The sequence below is a fragment of the Mus caroli genome, chromosome 10, assembly GCF_900094665.2.
Source record: "Mus caroli chromosome 10, CAROLI_EIJ_v1.1, whole genome shotgun sequence".
Lineage (NCBI taxonomy): Eukaryota > Metazoa > Chordata > Mammalia > Rodentia > Muridae > Mus > Mus caroli.
The window spans coordinates 36,482,106-36,507,054 of record NC_034579.1 but is presented as its reverse complement, the minus strand read 5'-3'; the positions used below and the strand labels follow the sequence as shown (position 1 = coordinate 36,507,054).

At 45.8% G+C, this 24,949-nt stretch overlaps 1 pseudogene; it reads left to right on the top strand.

Annotated features, from left to right (window-relative positions):
• The window catches only part of LOC110303521, a 51,494-nt pseudogene extending 27,404 nt beyond the window's left edge, over nt 1–24,090 (top strand).
• The last annotated feature ends 859 nt before the right edge of the window (nt 24,091–24,949 follow it).

The window sequence follows — 24,949 nt, the reverse complement described above, 5'->3', positions numbered from 1 at the left end:
GGGGAGGGGAGGGGAGGGGAGGGGAGGGGAAGAAAACAGGGAAGAGGAGAAAGGACAAGTAGATGAAGAAAGGAGTTGTGAAGAAAGCCAAGAGCAAGCCAGCCAGGAGCCAAGAGCAGAGTGTAAGAGTCCATGATTCACTGAAGAATGATACCCCAGACTCAAACTGTATGCAAAAGCAGAAACATTCTGGGGTCTCTCATCTACAAAGGTGAAGGTGCCCAGGTGAGCTTGCAGACCCAATTTATAGCACATTAGGAGAATTCCAGGGAGAGATAGGTGACCATGAAATTTATTAGTTGGCTCTGTCTCTACGGACATTCCAGAACCATTGCTGGGGGGCTGGAAACTTTTGCTAGGGAAGCCTGGAAACTGTTGCTGACTCTACCCTTGTCTCAGGCCAGGTGGCAGGGTGGCAGGGCAGATTCTGATTGGTTGCCTGAAGCATGGGGTTTTTCCAGTAATTTACTTGCCTGTACTTGTCCAGTTCTGGGAAACAAATTTAAGCCAAATCTTCTGACCTGATAATTTGAGGCCTGTCATGGAGTCAGCCTGTCTCAGTCCTCTCAAGAAGTCCAAGAGGCCAAGAGAGCATTTGTACAGGAACCAGAAGTGGGAGGAAGGAAAGCCCAGCCAAGGGTCTGGAGAGGCTTAGAGTAGGGGGTGGGGAGAGAAGTGTTGGGAGGAACCATGGGTACTGAGTGAGCCTTGCCCTGGGTTTCCTTGGGACCTGACAGTTCAGTCTTTTTATCAATGACAAGGGCTGACTTAATCTCTTCTATAACTGTTTCTTAACTGAAGTTCGGTCATCATTCTCCAAAGGCCCAGGAAGGCTAGAAGATTGGTGGAAGCTGGGAAGAGAGAGGAGAGTGCAGGCTGGGGAACATTTGTTTTGCTTACAGCCCAGCTTCTGCAGGACCACGTGGGCAAGGCTAGTGAAGAGCATGCCTCTTTGGAGCAGTCTAGGATACAAGTTCCAAAGGAACACCTGGGGCTGGTACATCACAAGCAGGTTTGGGGTGGTTTGCTGTTGATTGGAAATCTGCTGGGTCAGACAGACTCGGGACAGAAATTCAAGTTAAGTAATTAAGGGGGAAATTCATTAACTTGGGTGCACATTTGAAACTTCTAGGTCCCTGAAGCTTACAATATATATATTTTTAAGTTTATAAAAAAAGAGATAAGTTTTAGCTATATTTGCATTACCACTGTTTGTAATCTGTACTGAAGTCCACATTCCAGCAAAAACAATAAGACTCACACATTTGAATCATAGCAAACTCTTGAGGACAAGTAGTGAGTCACACGTACCCAGGTTACTTCTCATGAAACAATCCCCTAATGAATAAAGAAGCCAATCACTGGGCAACTAGGAGGGACTTCCGAGTAGGAAGGGAAGAGAGGAAGCAGGAGAGAGTTAGGTCCTTTTGGACGGGATAGTGTGAAGACAAGATGTAATTACGAGTGTCTTCCTGTTGCAGTGGAGGATCCATCAGGATTCACCACCGGAGGATTTAGATTTAAAAAGGCTTACAAGTTAGGATTTTGGTTGTTGCACCCCATCGATGGAGTTACCGTTGTTTCTGAACTAAGTCTATGCAGTGTTTTCCTTCACAGAGAGATTTGACTGGGTTTAAGAGAGAAAGATAGGCAGCAAAGCTTGGGTTTGCCAGATGTGCACCACAAAGGCTGTGGGGATTTGAAGCATAGGACTGGTGTGGTAATGACCCACCAGTGGGAGCCCAGCGAGCTGGGTGGGGAGATTGTGGAGATCTGAGTCAGAGTCTCCATGAGACAAAAACAGGTTGGCCTTTGCCTACCAGTGCATGGCGGTAGCACAGGAACTTGCTGGTCCTTTATTAATATTTCCCACAACAATCTGGAGACCTAGTAGGTTCAGAAAGGTGAGGCCTCGCTGGGCACTGGTGGCCCAGCACTCAGGAAGCAGAGTCAGGAGGATCTCTTTTATTCAAGGCCAGCCTGATCTACAGAGTGAGCTCCAGGACAGCCAAGGCTACACAGAGAAACCCTGTCTTGAAAAACAAAACAAAACACAAAAGAAGGAAAGAGAGACGGTGGGGGGAAGCAACATAGAAAAGTGAGGCCTGGTTTTACACATGAACCAACCAGGCAGCTACAGCCTTCGGGGAAAGAGCTGGTTTGCTTGCTACTGTTAAACAGATAAAGCTACAATTAGCTGTCAACACCATCAGAGACCTGAGAAAGATAAATCACAGCAGGAAGTGCAATCCAAATGGCCTCTGTATCAATTAAAATGACAGAGACTTACCACTAACTAGATGGTTACCTTACACTTCCGCTTCCATGGTCTCTATGGCTTTGTTGGGGGGCAAAGGTCTCTAGCTACTACACAGGACAGCATTACACCTCCGGCTGCTGCACAGAACAGCATAGGCCTTTGGCTGCTAGTCCCAGAAGATCCAAGAGATTTTTTCCTGTGGAGGAGAAACCTGGGAAAACTGACCCACCTTGATGAGGCAGTCAACCCTACAGTGCCCACAGCATTGGACAGGCAGGGCCCTGGTGCTGGGTGAGGTGTGGGACAGTTCTTCTCAGTGGTTAGCACTGCCATAATCCAGGTGGAGTTGTCTGTGCCCCATGGTCTTCTTTGGAGATCTTAGGGTTGCCTCTAGGAGCTAGAATTTTTGTTTATTACAGGAAACCTTTTTTGTTTTAATTAAACATTTTAGATGCCATATTCAGCAGAAGAATTCGAGAACTATCACATATCAAGCATACCTTATTTGAAACATCCTGTACATGCATTAAGTTACCTGCTCTAGACTTAACCTTGAAATACAGACATAGGAAGCTAAACCAAGCTGGTCACTGTAAAGACACTGCATTTGAACGTAGATGACTATGGATAAGTTCTGCTCATCACTGTAAATAAATTGCGTTGGAGCTTAGCATGACTATGAATAAGTTCTGAGCACGTTAAAAAAATTTGGTCATTTATGAGGTGATAGAGCATTAACCTGCATGTCGTAATTATCTTTAACAGTTTACAAGTTGGTAGTTTTTATAAAATTAAGATTTAAATTTTATAAAGTTAATTAATGTTAAGTTTGAGCCTTAATAATTTGAGTTGAAGATTTCATTGAAGATACTTTAGCATCAAAAATGAAACTTTAAACCATAAATACAGTCCGTAGAGAAACTGGGAACTTTATCCATTTATAATGCACCATTACAGACTGTCACATTCTTGTAAGACTTGGTCTATCCAAATACCCAAAGCTTAATAAAGTTAATAAAGACAAAGAGGGTAGACATTTATCTTCAAGTCAGTAGCTGTTGAGTAGACCTTTGGAATTTTTATCTGGGAATTTATCTTTTAGAATTTATCTGGTGTCGAACACAGCTCACAGAAACATAAGTAGTTAGATATATACCTCTGCGTCAGCTTCTGAGTTTATCTTTATGAACTTTTCATAACATGACAATCCATCCTAATCCAATATATTTGGAGACCTGCTGTTGCCTCCTTAATCTAAAAAGAAGATACAGTGATAAACAGAGGGCTCAGTGGGGCTAAGATGGTCTATAATTATCTCTTTAGTTGGTTTATATCACATGGTCACCTTAACCAAGATTGTGGTGAAGTTGCAGGTATGCACTCTCTAACCTTAGTAAAAATGGCTGCCAGCTTCATGCTTGCCTCCATCGTGATGAGGTCATCCGCCAAGATCATCAGCCATGAGGAAAGCCACATGGTTGCTACCTAAAAACATCAATTTTCCTAAACAAAAATTGAATTTAAGTTTTTTTTTTAAAACTTAAGTTGAATCACATAAGATTCAACCTTTTGTTACAAGTATTAAGCTAACTTTTTATTATAGATTTTACAGATTCTTTAACCACACTTAATGAATTTACAAATCCCCAAATAAAAAAGTATCTACAATACTAGTCTTAAAAGATTTCTTGAGAGCAGAATGTAGAGAAATCTTAGAGATAAAAGATTTAGAAGAGTGGAAAATAGGGAGTTTGGGAGTTGTAGAGCAGATAAAACTTAGATAAAAGAGGTTTGGGGATCATTTATTTGTGCGGTGGCAGAAGTGTTAGGATTGGGGAGATGAGTGTGCCAATTTTTGGCCGTTGCCTGAGCTGTTCTGAGACCAAGTTCTTTGCAGTAAGATTTCAAGACTTTAATAAAAATCTTGTGAGTCCAAGGAGGAAATTGATTCTAAGGCGAAAAGGAGAAAGGGTCGCAAACCTGAACTCCTCTGGAAGAGTTCCTATAAGGTCCAAGAGGGAGGAGAACGGGGTTGCAGTGAAGAATTCCACCTATGGAAGGATTCCAGTACCGTACCGTAGAGGCCCAGAAGAGCATAGAGAACCTGCAGACTATAGCAGGAAGCTTGGGGATGGGATGGGACGGGGTGAGGAACCATGAGGGACAAGGGTCACAATTTATAGGCCCAGGAGGGAGGGAGGGTGTAGCCAATAGAGGAAGAGGGGTAACTTTTAATAAAGAGGTGCCCAGGAAGAGTAGCAGGCTCCAGGAGCCAGAGAGATAGAGAAGACATATACAGAGTAAGAAAAGAGACACTACGGGTTAGAGCAGGTGGAGGGAGGAAGCAAGCGGCTGAAAGAGGCAGATGCCAGAATTTAGAGATTCAGATGCTAGGGGAAGAGAAGCCCCGCCCCCAGGCTGGAGAGGTTTAAGGCAGAGGGCGGGGCGAGAAGTGCTGGGAGGAGCCACTGGTACAGACATCTGCCGTTCTCATTTCTCTCTCATTAGCCTTCCAATGTACAGAAACTGTTTTGTTTCTGTACACAGGCTTGTCACACTCACATGCCAGGTTCTCCCTCCCCTCTGATGACAATAGCTTGTGTCTAGTTGACATGGAACTAGCCAGTGCACCTGGCCTGTGAATCCTCCACTTCTCTGCCCCTCCCTGACCATGAAATCTCTGCTTCATCCTACCCGCAGTTTCTGCTTTGAAAAGCTTGGGTGCTTTAAAGGTTACAGCTACACGTTAATGGAACTGTATATTAACTTGTAAAACCCTCCAAATTTGCTCTTATGAATCAATATTTTAATCAAAGTCAATTTTTAAATTAAAAAAAAAAATTTAGGCTATTCTAGATCATTTGCATTTCTCTACCATTTTTAAAAATCAGTTTGCCAATTTCTGCAGAATTCCCTTTGGGATTTTCTCCCTTTCTCCCTCCCTTCCTCCTTCCCTCCCTCCTTCCCTCCCTTCCTCCCTCCCTCCCTCCTTTCCTCCCTTCCTTTCTTCCTCCCTTCCTTCCTCCCTCCTTTCCTCCCTCCCTCCCTTCCTTTCTTCCTCCCTCCCTTTCTTCCTCTCTCCCCTCCCTCCCTCTCTCCCTCCTTCCCTCCCTCCCTTCCTTCCTCCCTTCCTTCTTTGATTCAGAGTCTCACTCTGTAGCCCAGGATAGCCTGAAACCTGTGCTCATCTTTCTGCTCCAGCCTCCTGAGCACTGAGAGCCCAGGTAGCGTCCACCACCACACCCAACTATCTCTGATATTTTCATTGTAAATACATTTAGTCTGTAGATTAATTTGGAAAGAATTGACATTTTAAGAACAACAAACATGGCATAATCTCTCCACTTACTTACCAATTCACACTGAGTAGAAACCATACGTGGAAGTTGGAATTCGGATCTTTTCTGGTGGAAGGGACAGGCAATTTTGTAAGGTGCTTTCATTGTGCAGAACATCTTACAGTCATGAGTGGAAATAACCAAAAATACTGTCTCGTATTCCATGCTGCTAAGTGGTCATGTTTGGCAGCTTAGGATATCAAATGCATTTTCAGGTCCTGCCAGTTTCGACTTGTAGTGGGTTATCAGTGTGTAACTTCAGCTGCAACCAGACCTGCGTATTCAGACTGATCTGCATATACCTCACAAAGCTGTGCCAATTTCTGCAGAATTCCCTTTAGAGATCCTTGGGCCACAGGATCCAGGCAGTTGGAGGCAGCTGACTCTTCTTGCCAAGTGTCACCGTTCTGCCCACCAGCCCTCTACCTGTCAGCTCACCTTCAAATGTCCCAATCCTAGCATGTTTTAGAGACAGAAAACTTGTGACCGGAGGCAATCCATGTCACCTCTCCGTGCTTCGGTTTTCATCTGTAAAATGAGAATGACTATAGCATTTTTTTTTCGAGGCAATTATGAAGGTAGAAAGAGGAATCACCTAGAAAGAGTGTCGACAGGCCTGTGTCAGTGAGTATGACCATGGTTACAATTTTGCAGAGTGGCTCATTCTTGAGGTGGGCCTTCACACTAATCCTCCCTGCCCTGTTAAGGAAGGATTCCTCACTTTCCCTCTCTATCAGCCTCATCCAGACTGGTGCTTCAGGGTTCTGTTCAAAATCTCACTTCCTGGAGCTCTGCTGCCCCGTCTCCTCTGCAACCCTTCTTTACCTCTCACTTAGGCTCCACAGCCTCCAGCTGCTGAGGGAGCAATGACTCCCACAGGCAACTACTCATCCACACCTGCAGGCAGGACCACATGACTCCTGCTGCAGGGGACCCCTGGCTGTGCTCAGGCAGAGCTGTCCAAGTAAACATGTGCTTCAAATGCATGCACCTGGGGTCCTTGCAGCCCCCTACTTCCTGGTGTGTTAGCATCCCGGTTGGTCATTTGCTGAAGTCACAAGGTTAGCCCCATTGGCCCATGAAACCTCACTCCAGCCAAACACTTCTTGAGGTTGTGCTGTGCCCAGATCAGCATTTAATCACGTTTCCATCACAACACAGTGAGAAACGTGTGACTGGCCCTTAGCAACAGTCTCTCCAGAAAGCTAGCCCTATAGAGAGCTTATTAAGTTAGCCGAGCACACGTGAGGCACAAGCTAAAAACAGACGTGTGCTGCCTGGAACCTCACGCGGCACATGGCCGAGCTGGGAAGGGAAGGGATAGGGCTTTGCTGGCAAATGAGGGCAGAGAAACGAGGAGATGCAGGCCCAGGTTCCTGAGGTCACTAAGCTATCTCAAGGGCTAAAGACCCCTCCCCCAACCCAGCTCAGACTGTCAACCAGCTGCTCTCAGGTCCCCATGCTGGGAAGCCCTCTGTGATCCCCCACAGCTCCTTTGTGTCATTTAAGACCTAAGAAAGAGATCTACCTGGAACTGCCTGTGAAGAGAGTTTGGCAGAGGAAAAATTAAAATTTAACACTTATTTTTTTTTCCAGCAAGCTCAGGCCGTACCATGATGCAAATGTATTCTTGTCAGATGAGACTAGTCAGACTGGTAATCCCTGGGCTCAAACAGCTGAGGCAGGATTATTGTGAGTTCAGGGCTAACCTGAGCTACAGAGTAAAACCTTGTCTCAAAAGGGATGGGGCAATGGAGTTGTGGGTCAGTTGATGGAGTGTTTGCCTAGCATGCCTGAAGCCCTGGGTTCGATCCCCAGCACTGCATAAACTGGACATGGTAGGGAAGACCTGTAACCCTGAACTCAGAAACTCAAAGCAGAAGAGTCAGAAGCTCAAGGTCGGTTCTTGGTTACATAGCTAGACGAAAGTCAGCCTGGTAAACATGAGACCCTATCAGAAAAAGAAAAAAAGCTCTGGGGGCTGAAGAATGGCTCTGTAGTTAAGAGCACTTGCCGTTCTCCAAGAGACTGTAAGAACGTGTCAGCTCACAGCTATCTCTAACTCCAGTTCCAGGGAATCTGACACCCTCTTCTGGTCGCCACTGGCACTGCATATTTGTGGAGCAGGTGCAGGCATGCACACATGCATGAATAAAAAATGAATACCTCCGAATGCCCTATGTAGTGCCCTGGACACGCCCCTCCATGGCCTCTCTCCTGGTGAAATATGATTGTTTGCTCCTCAGGCAGGGGGCCTGATGGTGGTTCTGAAGATGACCAGACTGCAGAGTTTTGCAGCCCTCTCTTCATTCTGCTGCACACACATGTGCCCACTGCAGCTGGTAAAGACCTAGACATTTCATCTGGTGGCAATGACTTTAATGCAGCACACCAAATGCTCTAATGGAAGCAAGCAAAGCTGTTGGGGCTGGTTTTGTGTGCTGTGTGCATTAGCTGCTGAGTTCTGGGCCCCAAGATCAGGTTGCAGTCTGGACATGGGCATTGTATTGACCAATGTGCTATAAAGAATGCTCCGCAATAATCTCTAATTGGGTAATAAAAGGATAGAAGCTGTGACTGGTCAGGGGAGAGAGGAAGGTGGGGCTTTAGATGGAGTAGGAGGTCTCTGGTAAGAACCACGAGGAGAGAGAAGGAATTCTCTGTGAGGCAGGATAGATTATGAGCACATGGCCAAGAGAAAAATCACCTTAAGGACACACCTGGAACAGAACCAGATGCAGATGGTGAATAATGGGGCATTTATCTGATTATTGACAATCTAGCAGCGTTAAAATAGCTCAGAATCTGCCCAGCACAGTGGCAACAGCTTGTAAACAAAATACCAGGTTTCTGTGTCTCTTATTTGGGAGCTAAATGGGATAGAGTGTAGCAAGCTCCCATAAAATTCACTTAATACAAAGCCTTCTGGATTCAGAAGGAAGGCGGGATGACCCAGACAGGAAACTGGAGACGGCTGCATGGAAGACTCTACATTTATCCTGGACCTGGCCTCCAGATTCCCAGCACCTGCAGGTTTGTCCTCCTCAGCGCCCAGCTGACTCTATCAGGCTCTAGGGAAGTGGCCAAAAGGAAGGCATTCTAAAGCCTGGATTATGGCCTGCTCCTAGGTACCCTGAGCAACCTCAAATGATGCTGCTTTTTCTGTTGCTGGGAAACCAACTGGATGCTGCCTAAGGGACTCTGGCTTCAGAAACAGACATCAGGGACCCTGTAACCTTTCCTGGCCTTCCCTTTCCTTATGAAGTCCAGATGAAGTCTTGGAGGCCAGGGTAAAATGGTTCCTTGTTTCATTTTGCGGCAAAAATAGGTAAGCAGACTACGGCAAATTGTTGGGTCTGCAATGACTTAGCTTTGCAAGACAACCTTGGCCACCTTTGCCAGAAGCTATCCTTTAAGCTCAACTCAAGAGTGGTGAATGCCAACCCTCTTCCCTGGAAAGTAAGGTAAGCTTTCTGCATTACAGGGAAGCTGACCTAGAAGATGAAGCACAAAGAATTTGTGGCCAATTTCTGTAGATAAGGAGATAGTCTGAGAACAGGGAGGTCAGTGTGTTTAACTGGAAGTCCTAGCAGGCCATCTGGACAAGAGGAAGTGTTTCAGGAAGTGTTAGGGGTGTAGACATTGAGGAAGGTACAGAATTTAAATCTAGATCACCAGATGGAATCTCCAGGTCCTCACCAGAGCTAGCAGGTGTGTGTATGTGCAGCAGACTGGAGAGAGGGATGCTAAACTTTGAAGTGTGGGCATCTTCAAAACCACCATCAGGCCTCCTTCCCAAGGAACAAACCCTCAATTATATTTCACTAACGGAGAGGGCAGCTCTCTCATGCCTGTTTCTGAGGGCCTCCGGTCTAAGTCTAGTGAACATGGAGGATAGCTCTGCTAATCAGAGACAGCACTATCATTAGGAACAGAGAAGTCTGTGAGCCCCCACAAATGAGGAGAAAATATTCTCATGGGCCGTGAAGCACTGTATAAATGTTAGGGGGGTTCCCCGCTAAAGAAATTGCTGTCCACACTACAGATTGAGCCAGTATCCACAGTTCATGACCTCTCGTCAGCTAGTATGACCTGCTTCGCTCCCATCTTCCCCATTGAAAATTATTCTTCCATGAGTTTATTTGAGACATGTTTATTGAACAGCCTCCGTATGCTGGGCAATGGACCCAGCTTAGTAGAAAGCATGGCTGATGCCCCTTGAGAAATTCAGATTCTGATTTAAAAAAAAAAAAAGTTCTAAAGGCATCAGTTATACCAGACAGGACAGCATACAGTGATTAACCTGTCTGCAGTAACTTTGCAATGCAGGACTATCTTGGTCAATTTCACCAGATGCTATCCTTAACCCTAAACTCTGGCAAGGTGAATTCAGACCCTTTCCCTTGAGTCCACAAGAGGTGAGCTTTCTCCTAGAAGATCTGAAAAGAAGCACACGGGATGTGGCTTCCTCTGGGGAGGAACACAGATGGCATATTAATGAATTCTTTAGCAAGGACTGACTCAGCTGTAGCCACCAAACACACATCTGTGTTTTGAAAGGTGGCCCGGATGCAAGAGGTCCTTTCACAGGCAGCCAAAGGCAAATTGGGATAAGTCCTTATTGTCATGAGCCAGACACTTAGTACATTAGTGTTTTCACCTGCCTTGAAGTGAAAGTCCCAAACTTGCAGACCACATGAACGTCAAACATCACTCAGGAACTTCATTTTGCACACTAGCCACTCAGAAACCAAGTTCTGCTTCCACGTGTGGAACTGCCTGAGCTCATGGTGGTTGCTTTTCAACTTCCCAATGACCCAGGTCACTCTTTAGTCCCAGGTGTTAAGGAATCATATTCTAGTTACATATATTCCAGATCGCAGAATAGCCATGCATGCCAGCAACTCTGTCCCTTATTTCTTCTGTCCAGATGTCCTAATCCTTCAAAGAAACCCAGATCTCCTCAGTTCCGCGTGCAAGCAAGGATAAGAGAGCCAAAAAGAAGGCCAGAAATGCCCAGTCTGGAATCCCAAGTCGTGATGCCCATTACAGAGCAAAGGAGCTTCATAAAGTGTCCTCTGAGAGGCTGAAAACACCACTTAAAACTAATGGTGGAATTAAAATAGAAACCCTTCCTTCTGAGGATTTGGTCCTAAGATCTGTGGCTTCAGCATCTATGGAAACGTGATTCTCAGACCCCTCCAGGTAAAGCCCACACTTGCTGGAGGAGGATCAGGCAGCACACAACGGCTAAAACAAATTGAAAAAGCAAATGGTTCTAAAGCAAGAAGCCGAGGACACAGTTCAGTTTGCCTTCATGCCTCCCAAGTGTGACTCTAAGTGGCCATTGCTTTAGACAGATAGACCTACAGAGCTCTGGGCTCACTCTATGAGATGGAAGAGTTACATTTATTTCCTGTGGCTGCCATCATAAATACCACAGTATGGTGCCTTAAACAACAAGAATTTCTCTTTGTATAGCTGGGAAGCCACAAATCCAAGATAAGGTGTCAACAGGACACCCTCCCTAGACTTCTTGACTTTCAGATGGCCATAATTATATAATAATTATATATTATAATAAAAATATAGTATGTAATGTAAAATTTATTATTAAAATATATTTATAATATATAACAACTATGTATACTATACATATGTACATATATAAACAAACACATGCATTAGTTTTCTAATGCTTTGTTTTAACTTAGTCATCTCTCTAAAGATGCTATGTCTAAAATATACTCATTACTTGAAGATAACTTTAGGATATGAATTTTGGGGACCCCAGCAAGAATCTTGTCACGTGAACCTCTTTGTCAGAGTTCATCAGTTCTATAAGCCCTGTTCTGGGCATGTGGGTCCAAGGGAGGCTGATTCACCCTCCTCCCTCATCACCACACATGCTCTCCAGGAGGCAGGCGCTTCTGTAGACCCAGTGCATTCTGGGAAGAACAGCCACTGGCAGAGCAGGAAATGGGGAGAAGAGAGAGAAGGTAGGAGAGTAAAGAGAAGAAAGAAAGGCGAAACCACGGTAGCACTAGGAAGCTGAGGAAGACTACCCAATTTCGAAAGCCAAGCGGGCTGCAAGTCTGGAACCTGACAGAACTATACCCTTGAAAGCTGTGTGGTGGTGGTTCAGCCTCTTCCACTCTTGGCATTTCTGCTCATTCATTAGTTCATCTGTTCATTTATTTCACAAACGAATCCTCAGGTCCCACTGCAAGTATTATTTCCTTGTGGGTAAAACGGAAATAGAAATCCCAATTTACAAGCTGTCAGAAAGGCTCTAGATGCGCCCCTAGAATAAAACCTAGCAGATAGCAGTGACTGGGGGAGCTAGTCTCACTGGAAACATGGGAACATGGTCTATGCTTGGTCACAGAATTCTGTCTCCGTCATAAAAGATGATTGCTACATAGTTGGTTTCTGAGGGAGAACTCAAGGAAGATGAGGGAGACTAGAAGAGAGAAGAAAGGGAAGCAAGAGTGTCACACTGAATGGTCAGCCCTATGATTGCTGTCACCAGAGTGACCCAGTTTCTGTGGAGGCCCCAGAACGTGGTGTCCTCTATATCAGACTTTGACCTACATCTCTTCCTCAGCTGGGCTGCAGGAGATGAGAGACCTTGATGCTGAGACCTGAGGTCAGCTGGAGAGCTGCCCAGGAAGTGTCTCCTCACACACCTTCTTCTACTTTGGGTTCCCTGTTTCTCATGCCAGGGCCTTCTCATTGCCCATAGGCCGCTCTCTCATGCCCTCTCTTGAGACATTACAAGTTTTATCTCCTTCCTTGTTATTCCCAGAGGTCAAGTCTATGGACTTGGCTCATGAATGGCTCCTCAGTATTGTGTGACTCTCCTGAGGGTACTTTCCGAGTCTGTGCTCTAAGACAAAAGCAACAACTGGCTGGGACCTTTACAGAACAGCCAGCTTGGCCTCTCACCTCCAACAGAAAATCTGGAATTTCACAAAAACAAAAATCAACAAACAAACAAAAAAACAAACCAAACAAAAGCAACAACATTAAAAACAAAACATGAAAAACAAGAATAAATAAGTCCATGTGCAGAGTCTCTATGTGTCTGCCTGAACTCCAGTCTCCCTAGAAGCCAAGGCTGTTTGGGCTGACCTACATTTTTGCCTTGGCAGACACCAGCACAGAAATTCTCTCTTCTGTCTCAGTGACTTCTCAGAACCTTCAGACTTTGCCAGGCATATCCCATTATCACCTCTAATTAGAAAAGAACTAATTTCCTGACACATGGAGCTCTCCCAAGGCGCTACCTACATGGCCTGGACCTTCAGAGTAGAATGCTGGGACACCATTCCACACACAAGATGCTAGAGAAGTGGGCAGTCATAACCCTGCCCACTTCTCTTTCCACACTCTTCCTTTGGACCATAAATGAAACAAAATGTGACTTGTTTCTTGGGGCTGCAGGAACTGGGCCACTCCAGTGACAGGAGTCAACTGATCCTTCAGTATGACATACTGGCTTTTCTCTCTTCTCTCTCCTAGCTTCCTTCACCAGACTGGAGAAATACCTACTAGTGTTTGCTAGGGAAAGTTCTTCACAGTGTTGCTAATATGCTTTTCATATGCTGTGTAGAGGTTAAGAACTTAGTTTTTAGATCTTTGTTTTGTTGTTGATGCTGCTGCTGTGGTACTGGGGCTTAAAACAAGGGCCTTGCCAATGTCATGCAAGCACTCTCTCATTAAACCACCTCCCTGCACAATGTGAACTATTTAAATCCCGGGCAATGAAGACTCTTCCTTCTGACATCTTGTGTTAATGTTCTGTCACTGAACAAGGACCTGAGAAATGTGAACGTAAAAAGGAAAGGTTTCTTTTGACTCACAGTTTTGGAGATGTAGGCTCATGGTTGTTTAGCCCTGTTTTTTTGTTTTTGTTTTTGTTTTTTTTGTCTTGTGGCAAGGCAGAACATGAAGGTTGGGAACACACAATGAACAAGCTGCTCACCCCCACACTGGCCAGGAAGCAAAGAATTAAAAGGAAGAGATAGATTTCAAAATGTCACTCAAAGACATGCCCTAAATGACCTACAGCCTCTCCTAAATGATCTATGATATAAGGCCTCCCACCTGGTCCTTTTGCAATTTTCAAATACCCCACCCTCCTCCTCCTCCTCTTTCTCCTCCTCCTTTGGAGACTATTTAAGAACTTTGAAGAATATTTAAGATCCGAATTACAGCACATCCCCTTCAGCAACGCTTGCTCTTGAAAAGTGGCAGAGAACTTTGGGATCTCGGGTTAAGGAGGAATTGAGTATGGGGAATATTTAATATGGGTGTCAAGGGACATTTTATGCAGCCTGTAATTTACATTAATACATTTTTAGATCATCACTAGCTGTCCTAAGGACTGGTTTTAGAAGATCTCTCATTACCCTCTAGACATTCTTACCTAGTGAGCGTCCAAGGTTGGGGACTATGCGGCATTGTGAACATGTTCAGGAAGTGTGGGGTTAGTGAGGAAGAGCCCTGGTTTGGAATCCATGATGCCAGAAGCAAGTCTATAAGAAATTCACTGAGTTCTCACAGCTCACATCTGAGAAGAAACTTGTTATCAAGTTCAATCATAAAGTCATAAAACTAAAAGAAAATGACATTTTAATTTAGCCAGGTTCAAGGGTAAATTAATTTTGCTTCTCCCTTTCTCCATAAAATTCATGGCAAAGCCACGGCTACATGACGAGGTGGATGAAGAACGAAAGCAGAAAAAAGAATTGAGAAACAAAGGAGAAACAAAGAATTGATGGAACTGGGGAGCCATTTGTATCTGTGACAGTTCTGGTTAGCAGTGGCTTCCTTAGAAATCCTGGATGAGGACCCCAAAGCTATATGAGCTTCAGGATTCATACAATTTATATCCAAGCCTAGCAGGAAGTGACTAAAGTGGCCATTGAAACCCATCAGAAAGAAGTCAACCACCTAATGACAGCCGTGACTGCTACCTTCTCAACATCAGCTTTCTCGTGAGAAGGGCAAGTCAGCATAGACAGGTCTTAGGCTAATAAATAACATAACACCATGGCCAAAGGTAACATTCTCACACAATGCTGACTAATTTGTACGGGTGGTAGTTGGGACCTTAAAAGAGGGTACCACTTAGCATCAAGTGAATTTTATCCTTAGTACTGGCATGGGGAGAGTGCATGTAGATGGACACCCATGGAAATGATGTATTCCCATGGAAACAAAGAATTTGTTCCTCTCCAAGGACTTAAGGGAGCACAAAGACTTCATCTGCCCTCAGTTTCTGGAACCGTCTTTGGAAGGAATCATCCTATGCACTTATCTGAGCTTCGAGGGTATGTGACTGTTTTCCATCGCCTGAGTCTACTACTCCAAAAGGACATTTTCCCTTGACTTTTATTTTCTTCCTTTTGTTCCAAGGTATTTTGTAGGCATGGAATTAAAACTCTACAAAAAATTATCAAATTACTAGCAATATATTTCAGGGGGTTGGGAAGGTGGCTGGAAGCATGCACAGATAAAGAGGGTCTGGGAGTACGGCAGTTTTCTTGGTCCTGTTCTGTGGCAACAGGACCAAGCGTGGTGGATGAGAGGCAACATAGTCATGTGACAAATCCCAGGCACTCCAACTCCAGAGACCAGCAACAGGAAATCGGAGTTTATTGCCCAACCCATGAGCTTATATACAGTGTTTGAGCCAACCCCAAGCACCTAAATCCTTGGCCAATTGTGTCTTGCCACACCGTCATGGTGCTCCAATGAAAGCCCTGCTTGATGAAGTAACCCAGAATGTTTGGGAGAGTATCTTACCTGTGAGGACTTCCGTGAAGACCGGAAGCAGCTCCTGGGCTAAGTCTCAGACCCCTGGGACAAATGGCTGGGATGCTTATTTAATGTATGCAGACACTGGGCAGCTCTCCTAGGTCCCTCAGTACTTGTGGCCCCTCCCAGCCCTCCAAGCATCCCTTAGTGCCTGTGGCTCCTCCCTCTCTTTCCTCTCATAGTTCGGTTTAGTTGGCCCTCCACGGTCAGCCTAGACTCTTCCCTCTGCCTGCCCTTACTTACATCTATGCTAAAAACCGCCCCCATACTTTAGTCACAACCTCCTCCTCTTGTCTCTCATTTTCACTCAGCTATTAAAGTGCTTGCCTAACATGCACAGGATCCTGGAATTAACACCCAGCACCTCGGAGACATTAATTCTGGGGGACACTGAAAATCTCCATTTCAAAAATTCTCCACGAAACCTCTGGAAGAGGCCTAATGATTTCACTTGGATAATCATGACGCCGATGTTAACTCCTTTCTTGTAGGGCTCACTGTGAGTCTTACGTTCACAGCAATGCTTGGAATGGAGCTTAACACAGTGCAAAGTGGGATGTGGGTGAAGCTCACCCTTAGCCTTCCTCTTTCTTCCTGGGCTGTTTTTATGAATGTAGCCCGAAGCAGACTGATGTACAGCCCCACCACTTCCCCTCCCCCACCCGCCCATTCCCATCCCCAGCTGCTCAGAACAGAATGGGGGAGAGCGGTGAGGTCAGGACCTTAACCAAATCTGGTCGGTAGCTTCCTGAACTGTGCCAGAGCTTCTGACATCTGTCAAGTGACCACCATGACTATTTGACTATAGCACTTTACCATAGGATGGCTCTGGGAGAGGTAGCCTCGGAAGCAGGGTACAACACGTGTCCTAAAGTCTTTATAGCATAGATTCCTTCAAAAGATTGAAAACTAAATGCCAGTTGGCCCCTCCTAAACATGGACAGAAGAGAGGGACTCTGGTTCCCCCATCTAGTGGGGGGCGTGGGTTAGGCCGGAAGTCGCTGCCCACCAGCCTGCCCACCTACTCATATTCCCTGTACCATTTAATTACCACAGCAGTCTGGGGCTGTCACCATAAGGTCTGGTGTGAGAATTTAAATCTCAGAGAGGATACATGAACAGTATGGTTGTGGAGGTAGAAACACGGCAACCAGGTCCAGCCTGGAGCCACTGTCTTGAGGATACTTAGCCAGAATCAGGGATGTACCTTACGACGAACTGCCTGGGATTCTCCGAGAGCTGCCTTTCCTACCTCAGCTATTCACATTACCCTGGTTCCCCACGCCCGTTATCAGACTCACAGACTCTGCCAGATGGTGCCCCACCCAGAGTATGCAACGCCATGTACCACGCCTGTCATTTCCTGGCACTTCTATCCATGCCTCCCATTCTCTGACCTTCGGACTCAGAACTCAAACTGAATGGCACTGGTCACTTGCATCCCTCTGTTCCCAGCTTGCAGACAGCGCACCTTGGGCCCTTTTCATCTCCATGATCATGTGATCCAGTCGCTTATCCTGTTTCTGTGCTAGAACAGCAGCCTCAAGCAGGGCTTGAGAGTTCGATAGATCCGGGTTCAAATCCTACTCCACTTGGATTTCCAGTAGTCAGTATTCCTCTTTGAAGCCACTGCCCAGACCTTCCCAAAGAATAGAGTTCTCATGCATGCATCATGGAAATTCAGGGAGACACAATGGCAGGACTCCAAGTTCTGGGTTCAAATCCCAAGTCTGTATAACCACTGACTATGCGCAAGCTACCTCACCTTTCTGTGTTTTTTTTTAACATGTAAATGGAGATACTGATACCCTTGAGTGTGTGATGAAATTAAGAGAGACTGGAGTCACCCATGAAGACTTCAGAGCACACCCAGTATCCTAAGACATCAAATTCTGACACAGGCTGTAGCACATGCTGAGAGGTCACAGAATACTGGCTGCTACTGCTTGTTGCCATTTTCATGAGAGGCACACATTAAAATGAATGATTAGGGGCCTAAGCCACATCCTGTGAATCAGAAAACAACACAAAAAACATAAGCATAAATCAGATACCAGTGTGGGACATTTTACCCCAGGCTGGGCACTGTGTGACATCGTTGCCCATCCGTGTCCAACAGAGAAGTCTGCTTCACAGCCTGCACCTTTGTCAGCATCCCACCAGCTTGTCATAGACGGTCTCAGTACTGCTTGCATTAAATGATATCCTAGGCTTTCGCTCCTCATTGGCCTCCCCACGTGAGTGTACATGCCAGGCAGCCCATGTTCACAAGATAGGTCTGGGCACCCAGGTTCTTTCACAAGTACTGGTGAGACAGAATGTAAGATTAGCATTGCAAAGGACCAAGTGTAACCTGTAAACAACGGTGAATTCTGAGTAACTCCTCAACATAGCAATGAACCATGCCGGGAGATCACAGCTCAGCTGCAGCCAGATTGTCACACAGAAGCTGACCAAATACCACACTCCTCCTCCTCCTCCTCCTCCTCCTCCTCCTCTTCCTCCTCCTCCTCCAACAGACAACACAGCTCTCTCTAGCAAAGATGTCTTTTTTTTTTCTTTTTCGAGACAGGGTTTCTCTGTATAGCCTTGGCTGTCCTGGAACTCACTCTGTAGACCAGGCTGGCCTCGAACTCAGAAATCCGCCTGCCTCTGCCTCCCAAGTGCTGGGATTAAAGGCGTGCGCCACCACGCCCAGCAAGGGTGTCTATTTTTTGACACTGCAATATGACACTGTCTTCTACAAGTGTGTTGGGCCTCACTGTAGCTGCCCTCCTTCTCTGAAGCTGTCACATGGATACAATCATAGTGTCCACCTCCCTGGTGATGGTACGGAATAGATGAAACCACTCTTACAAAAAGCTTCCAGTGTGTGGCTGGAGAGATGGTTCAGCAGTTAAGAGTACTGGCTGCCCTTCCAGAGGTCCTGAGTTCAAATCCCAGCAACCACATAGTGGCTCACGACCATCTGACCATCTGCAATATGACACTGTCTACACTGTCTTCTGGTGTCTCTGAAGATAGTGACTCTGTATTTATACACTTATAATAAACAAACAAACAAACAAATAAATAAATAAAATCTTTTTAAAAATAACCAAAACTTCCAACGGAGCCTGGCACACAGGAAACCCTTACAGGGCTACCACTCAGTGTTGTTACTGGCCTTTTCAGTTCTGGTCCTGTCTCTGCAGCTTGGTGTGTTTTCCCTCCTGCCTGCACCATGCCTGGGCCATCCTTTCAGCCCCTCGCCCTGCTGACCCCCTTCTCATCTCATAGCCAATGGTCCATGCTAGGCAGGTCACCCTCAAGCCTGCCTGAACAGGTTTCATCTCCTACTCTGAGACTCTCTACACTTTAACATTAAAATCAGGTGCGAGAGAAGCATTTCAAACTTTTTTTTTTTTTTAATTAAATGTGAAGAAATGATGCCAAAAAGCCCAGCCGGTCTGTTCTGCTCTTCTGTGCTCTCAGCCCTTTCTCCCTCAGAGATAGAAGCATGTCTTTCTGGAAGAAGACACTTAACCAAGTGACCCTGTAGTGGGGGCAGGTTGGTAAGGAGAGAGAGAGGACTGGGAAACTATATGCATCTCAGCCTGGCCTGTGACTGGGTATCTCACCCACAGGCAGGAGCAATACTGTGCTGCTGACAGCACTGGCTAAAGCAGGTCAACACTGCCATCTGTTGGTCATGCAGAGTGCCTGATCTCCCAAGCAAAATTCCATTAGGCACTAATATACCGTAATTACTAGTCTTTTACTGATGCTGAAAACTCAGAAAAGTCAGTGTCCTCTTGGACATTGCAAAATGTGCCAGGTCTACACAACCAGTCAGCAGAGTCAAAAATCACCTTTTATTGCCAGTCTCTCGCCTTCAAAGGAATCCTTAAATAGCTAGATGACTCTGTGCAGCCAGAGTGTCTCTTTTGCAGTACTTGGGACTAGGGCTAGCTGGATGCTGTGTGATGGTTACGAATTAATTCTGCTCTTGCAGAGGACCCAAGTTCAGTTCCCAGAACTCACACCAGGCAGCTTACAGCCATCTGTAACTTATGCCCACATAGTGCACAGAAAATAAAATCTAATCTTTAAAGAAGTAACCAAGACTAAAAGTGTCTCAGATTTCAATTTTTCAGATTTGTGCATATCTGCACATATGTAATGAGATGTCTCTGAGCTGGGACATAAATCTAGACACAAAATTCACTTATGTTTTATGCATTTTCCACAAAACCTGAGTAATTTTTCACAATTTTGTGCACGAAACAAATTTCATGGTTTTCCACTTGTGTCACGTAGATACTCGAATGGTTGGAGAATCGGAGTGTTTGCTATTTGAGGCTTTCTGGTTGGGGCTTCAGCTCCTCATGGGCCTCCCCAGTATGAGTGGACATGCCAAACCGCCCATGTCCACAAGGTGGAACCAGGCTGCCCAGGTTCTTTCACTCAGAGTCCTGATGAGACTGAATCTGAGATTATCACCCCACAGGACCAATGGTGAATTCTGAGTAACTCCTCAACATAGCTATGAACCATGGCAGGAGGCCACAGCTCAGCGGCAGCCAGATTGTCACACGGAAGCTGACAGAATACCACACTCTACAAACAGACAACACAGCTCTCTCTAGTAGGAGTGCCTATGTTTGACACTGCAATATGACACTGTCTTCTACAAGTGTGTTGGGCCTCACTTTTGCTGCCTGGGATATGTATGACTCACGGACCACAGGATGGACACAACGACTGAAGAAATGGGGCAACCCATGGCAGAACATGGAGTTAGAACCCCTGTGTCTAAGCTTCAAATTCCAGTCCCATTACCAATAATCCTGTGCTTGGACATATGAAGTATGTGGAGGGCCAGTGTTCTGTGCTCTGAGCCTCAAGGCTGGGGTTTTGAGTCTGATTCCTCTAAGCTTGGAAACAACTAGACAAAATCCTGTCAGTGGTTAGGGGAAATGTCTCCAGCTTCATGCCTACAGTCTTGATAACACGCCAAGGCAAGACATTAGGAGTGAGTTTTCTGAACTAAGTATATCATTAAAAATATATAATGTATAAGTCAGGCATGTTGGTTTATACTTGAAATCTAGCACTTGAGAAACTGAGGTCAGAGGATTTCTATGTGTGGGACCGTAATGACGCAGGATTAGGGAAGAAGGGTAGAGGGAGCCTCATCTCTGTATACCTCAGATGAGGACAGCAGGAGTTGGCTACCTCCTCCTCCAATTTGGTGCCATAAAGTTTGCTTCCCCAACAGTCCCACCATCAACCCTAGCAAGAATTTATTATGAATTTATCACCCCAACAGTTACCTGACAACACTTCTTGTTTGATCTTATAAGGTCCCCCCCCCCAGGGGCCCTACATCCTTGAGTATGTCAATGAAGTATCTTTCAACACCCCTGTTCTGGGCAATGGTACAAAGACACACAAACCTTGCCCCAGGACCCTGACCACCTCCCCAGGGGCATAAATACCCCTTTCTCCCCCTGCCCTCCAATAAATGAACCAGTTCTCCCAAGCTGTTCTCAGATGTGTTCTTTACCTGTGCACTCATCACAGACCGAGGTCCTGCATTGCACACATCCTCTCCCAGCTAAGCTTCCCTCCCTCCAGTCCAGCCTGGTACACAACTGGCCTGGCTACCCTGCAGGAGAAGTGGACACAGCAGGCAGCTATGAGTCCCAAGCTAGATGGGGCTACAGTGTGAGAGAACCCATCTCTAAAAATACACATAAAATTCAAAAGCTTAAGTCTTATAGTGAGAAGGTAGTGCAGGGGTTCAGTGGGTGAAGGGGCTTGCTGCCAAGCAGAGTTCAAGCCCTGGAGTCCACATGATAGAAGAAGAGAAATGACCTCTCTAAGTTGTCCTTATGCATATACATTAACTACAGTATGTAAGGGTAAGTTTTTAAAATGTTAAAGGGAGTTACTATAGAAAGAGCTTCACAATGACACTCTCCACAGGGCACAATGACCCCACACTTAGAATTTATTAATCCCATGGGAAAGTACATCAACCAAATCAGATGAGGAAATGGCTGCATACCACTCCTCTACACACGCACACACACACACACACACACACACACACACACACACACACACACACACAAAACTATGTTTAGCAGAACAACTCCCTTCTCTCATTCTTTCTAGGCTAGTGGGTTTGCCCAGCCACCAGACTGGTTGGTAGCCCTGATTCTTCAGGCAGAGTTGGGGACAGGGGAACCTTCCCATCAGGAGGAAACTCAGGAGCGAACAGCACAGAAACCCAGAGGATCTGTTCACAGTTGGCTGTCATGGAGCAGACTGGGTCCCTCCACACCACCTGGCCATCTGTGTGTTAGGCTAGTGGCAGCAGATAGGACTTCCCCTGATAAAAATTACAGAGTTGGACAACAAACTGAGGAATGAAAACTAAGGAGGTCTTCTCTGTGATCCTTAAAAATGCAAGCTATACATTTAAATCAATGGCAGATCACATTTATAGAAGAAATAGCTGTGCTTTATAAGAATGTGCCAAATACTCTAACTCACATCGATCATTTTAAAATTATAGTCCTTTTTCCACCTAACTCATTCTCAGAGGTTCTAAGCTTCGGCTTAGGGCATTCCCTGCCTCTGGCTGTAGTGGTCAGAAGCTAGCTGGAATGGCAGCCACACGGGCCTCCTGCAAACCTCTCTTCTCATCTAAAGTCGCTCAGTGATGATCTATGAGTGAGGCCTGTTCTCCCGGATGAAAGGTCTTCTCTTCATTTCTTTCTTGTTTTCCCATACCTGTGAAACGATTCCTGCAGCTCTCAGCACTGGGGATCCTGGGAAATGTTTAATGGTTTGCAGAGAGGAGACTAGAATCTCTCATACTCATACTCACTTATGCACACACACACATGCATCACATCATACACACACTCACACACAAACTCTCTCATGTGCACACACTCACTCATGTGCACACACATACACACTCACACACATAAGCACACATTTTCACACACTCATGCATACACACTCTCATACCTGCACACACAAGTCATACATGCACACATGCTCACATGCTCACAATCTCACACACATACTTGTTCACACACACACACGCACACACACTCACATGCACCCACTTACACGTACACACATGCATACACACTCATACACACATGCATGCACTCTCACATACACTCACACACACACATGCACACACTCATACACATATGCACACATTCTCACACACATGCACACACACATTCATACATACACATATGTGCACAATCTGTCACACTCATACTCACACATGCACACACATGTACACATCTTCATACACATTCACACTCACACTCATACACTCTCACACATACCTACACTCTCTCTTTTGCTCTCACTCCTTCAACCCTTTCTCTTCCTCCTCCTCCTCCTCCCCTCCCCCTTCTCCTCCTCCACATGGGGTCTCATGGTGTTGCCCAGGCTGCCATCAAACTTAGGCTCTAGCTCTCTTCCCTTCTTAGCCTCTTGAGTAGCTGGAACTACAGGCAAGGCTCACATACTAGTCTGTTATATCATTTTTGTACATAGCATAAAATGTTCTTCATAGGGGCTGGGAGATTATTCAATGGGAAAGGGTGCTTGTGTGAAAGCAAGAGGACCTGGGTTCAAATCTGGCGTGCTTTCTTTGTGTGTCAGCAACCCCAGCACTGGGGAGAGGGGAGCAGGGGGGGAGCAAGTTAGATTATTGTGAGCCAGGAGGTTTCTGGCCAAAATGTAGTATTTCACATTCAGGGAAAGGCGCTGTTGATAAAAACAAAACAACAATAATAATAGATAAAGAAAGATAGCAGACATCTTCCTCTGGGCTCTGTATGTCCATACGTAGGCATGCACCTTGTGTAAAAACGTTTCTTTGAAAAATGTTATTCAAAAAACTTACTATTTCAATAATCTTTCAGTACTCTCCAAAAGAGATAATACAGGCAGCATTTTTTTTCTACTCCTATCATCAAAAAATGATGATGATGACGACAACAACAACAACAACAACAACACTTAGAAAGGTTCATCTCCTGTGTCTGCTAATTGCAGGCAGCAGTGTCAGAGAGCCAAATCAGCTATTTTATACTCAGTATCAGGAGAGTGAGGCAAGAAGTGAGGTCTGGGGTCTGAGGTGGAGAAAGGAAACGTGTTCTGATAAATGTTTGTGCAGCAAGGACTGCAGAGGAGCCGAGGGACAACAAACCGCAAGAGGAATCCACCAGCAAACATATATTGTGCCTCCATCCACAGTCCGGGGCAGCTGCCCCCAGACCTTGTAGACCTTGTATGGTTGGTTGTAGGGTCCTGCGTCTGCTCCTCCACAGGGCATGGCTGCTTGAGGAGGAGGAACGCGGGAGTTTACCCCACAATGTCGCCAGGCAGGTGTTGGGCCGTGGGGCATCCCTGGGCCACCGCTCTGGGGTTGGGGAAGCACAGTCTGAGACGCAGGACAGCCAGAGCTGGCTGGGGGTCCCTGGGCCAGCGACAATGAAGTCTGGTTCTCAGGTTCTTGGACACCCAGGCGCTGCTGGGAGCCGCGGAGGAGCTGAGAACAGAGTGTCCCGCGGTGGCAGGGGGAGCTCCGGCTGGTCCCACGGGGAGAGTCCTTGGCTTGTCACCGGTTGGCTTGAGCTTTGACTTGGTGGAGGCTGTGGCTGGGAGCACAGAGAGGCCTTCTATGAGAGATTAGATGGCGGTTCTGTGGACGAAAGCCTTCTCCATGGCTCTCCACGGCCGATCTTGATGAAAAGAGGCAGTCCATGGTTTTGTTTTGTTTTATTTTGTTTCAAACTTTTAAAAAAGATTGATTGATTAATTGATTGTTTGATTGATTTAATGTATATGAGTATACTGTTGTTGACTTCAGACACACTAGAAGAGGGCATTGAATTCCATTATAGATGGTTGTGGTTGCTGGGAATTGAACTCAGGACCTCTGGAAGAGCAGTCAGTGCTCTTAACCATCCCCAGCCCCTAATCCATGGTTTTAAGATGTTTACTGTCATGGTGGAAAATGGATGAGTAAAACCATATCTCACTTCTCAGGGTGAGCCTGAGGTTAAATACTTTTTGCAGGGAAGAGTGTCTGGGAAGGAAGGCTTATTGGCAAAGCCCTCCAAGCCTGTAATACTCATTACTATGGAGATCTGCCTTGAGCCTACGTGACCACAGGTCACATCTTCTACAAGTGGAGAGGCTTGGGTCAGTGCACTGATGGTCACAAATCTATGGGAGACTGCGGCTAGTGACATGGGCTTGGTGCTGGGGAATCAGGTGAAGTGACTACAGTCTCTTCAGAATTTCCGGGGTTTCAATCCTTAGCCCAACCGGGGACCAAGCTACGTTTCATGGTCCCACAAGACCCTATCAAACCTCCAAAAAAAAAAAAAAAAAAAAAAATGAGATGCTGAGAAGCCGGAATCCAGGGACACCATGAAAATTCGTATCACTCAGACCCAGAGAAGGTGCCACCCACAGCAGACAGTGTACATTCCTC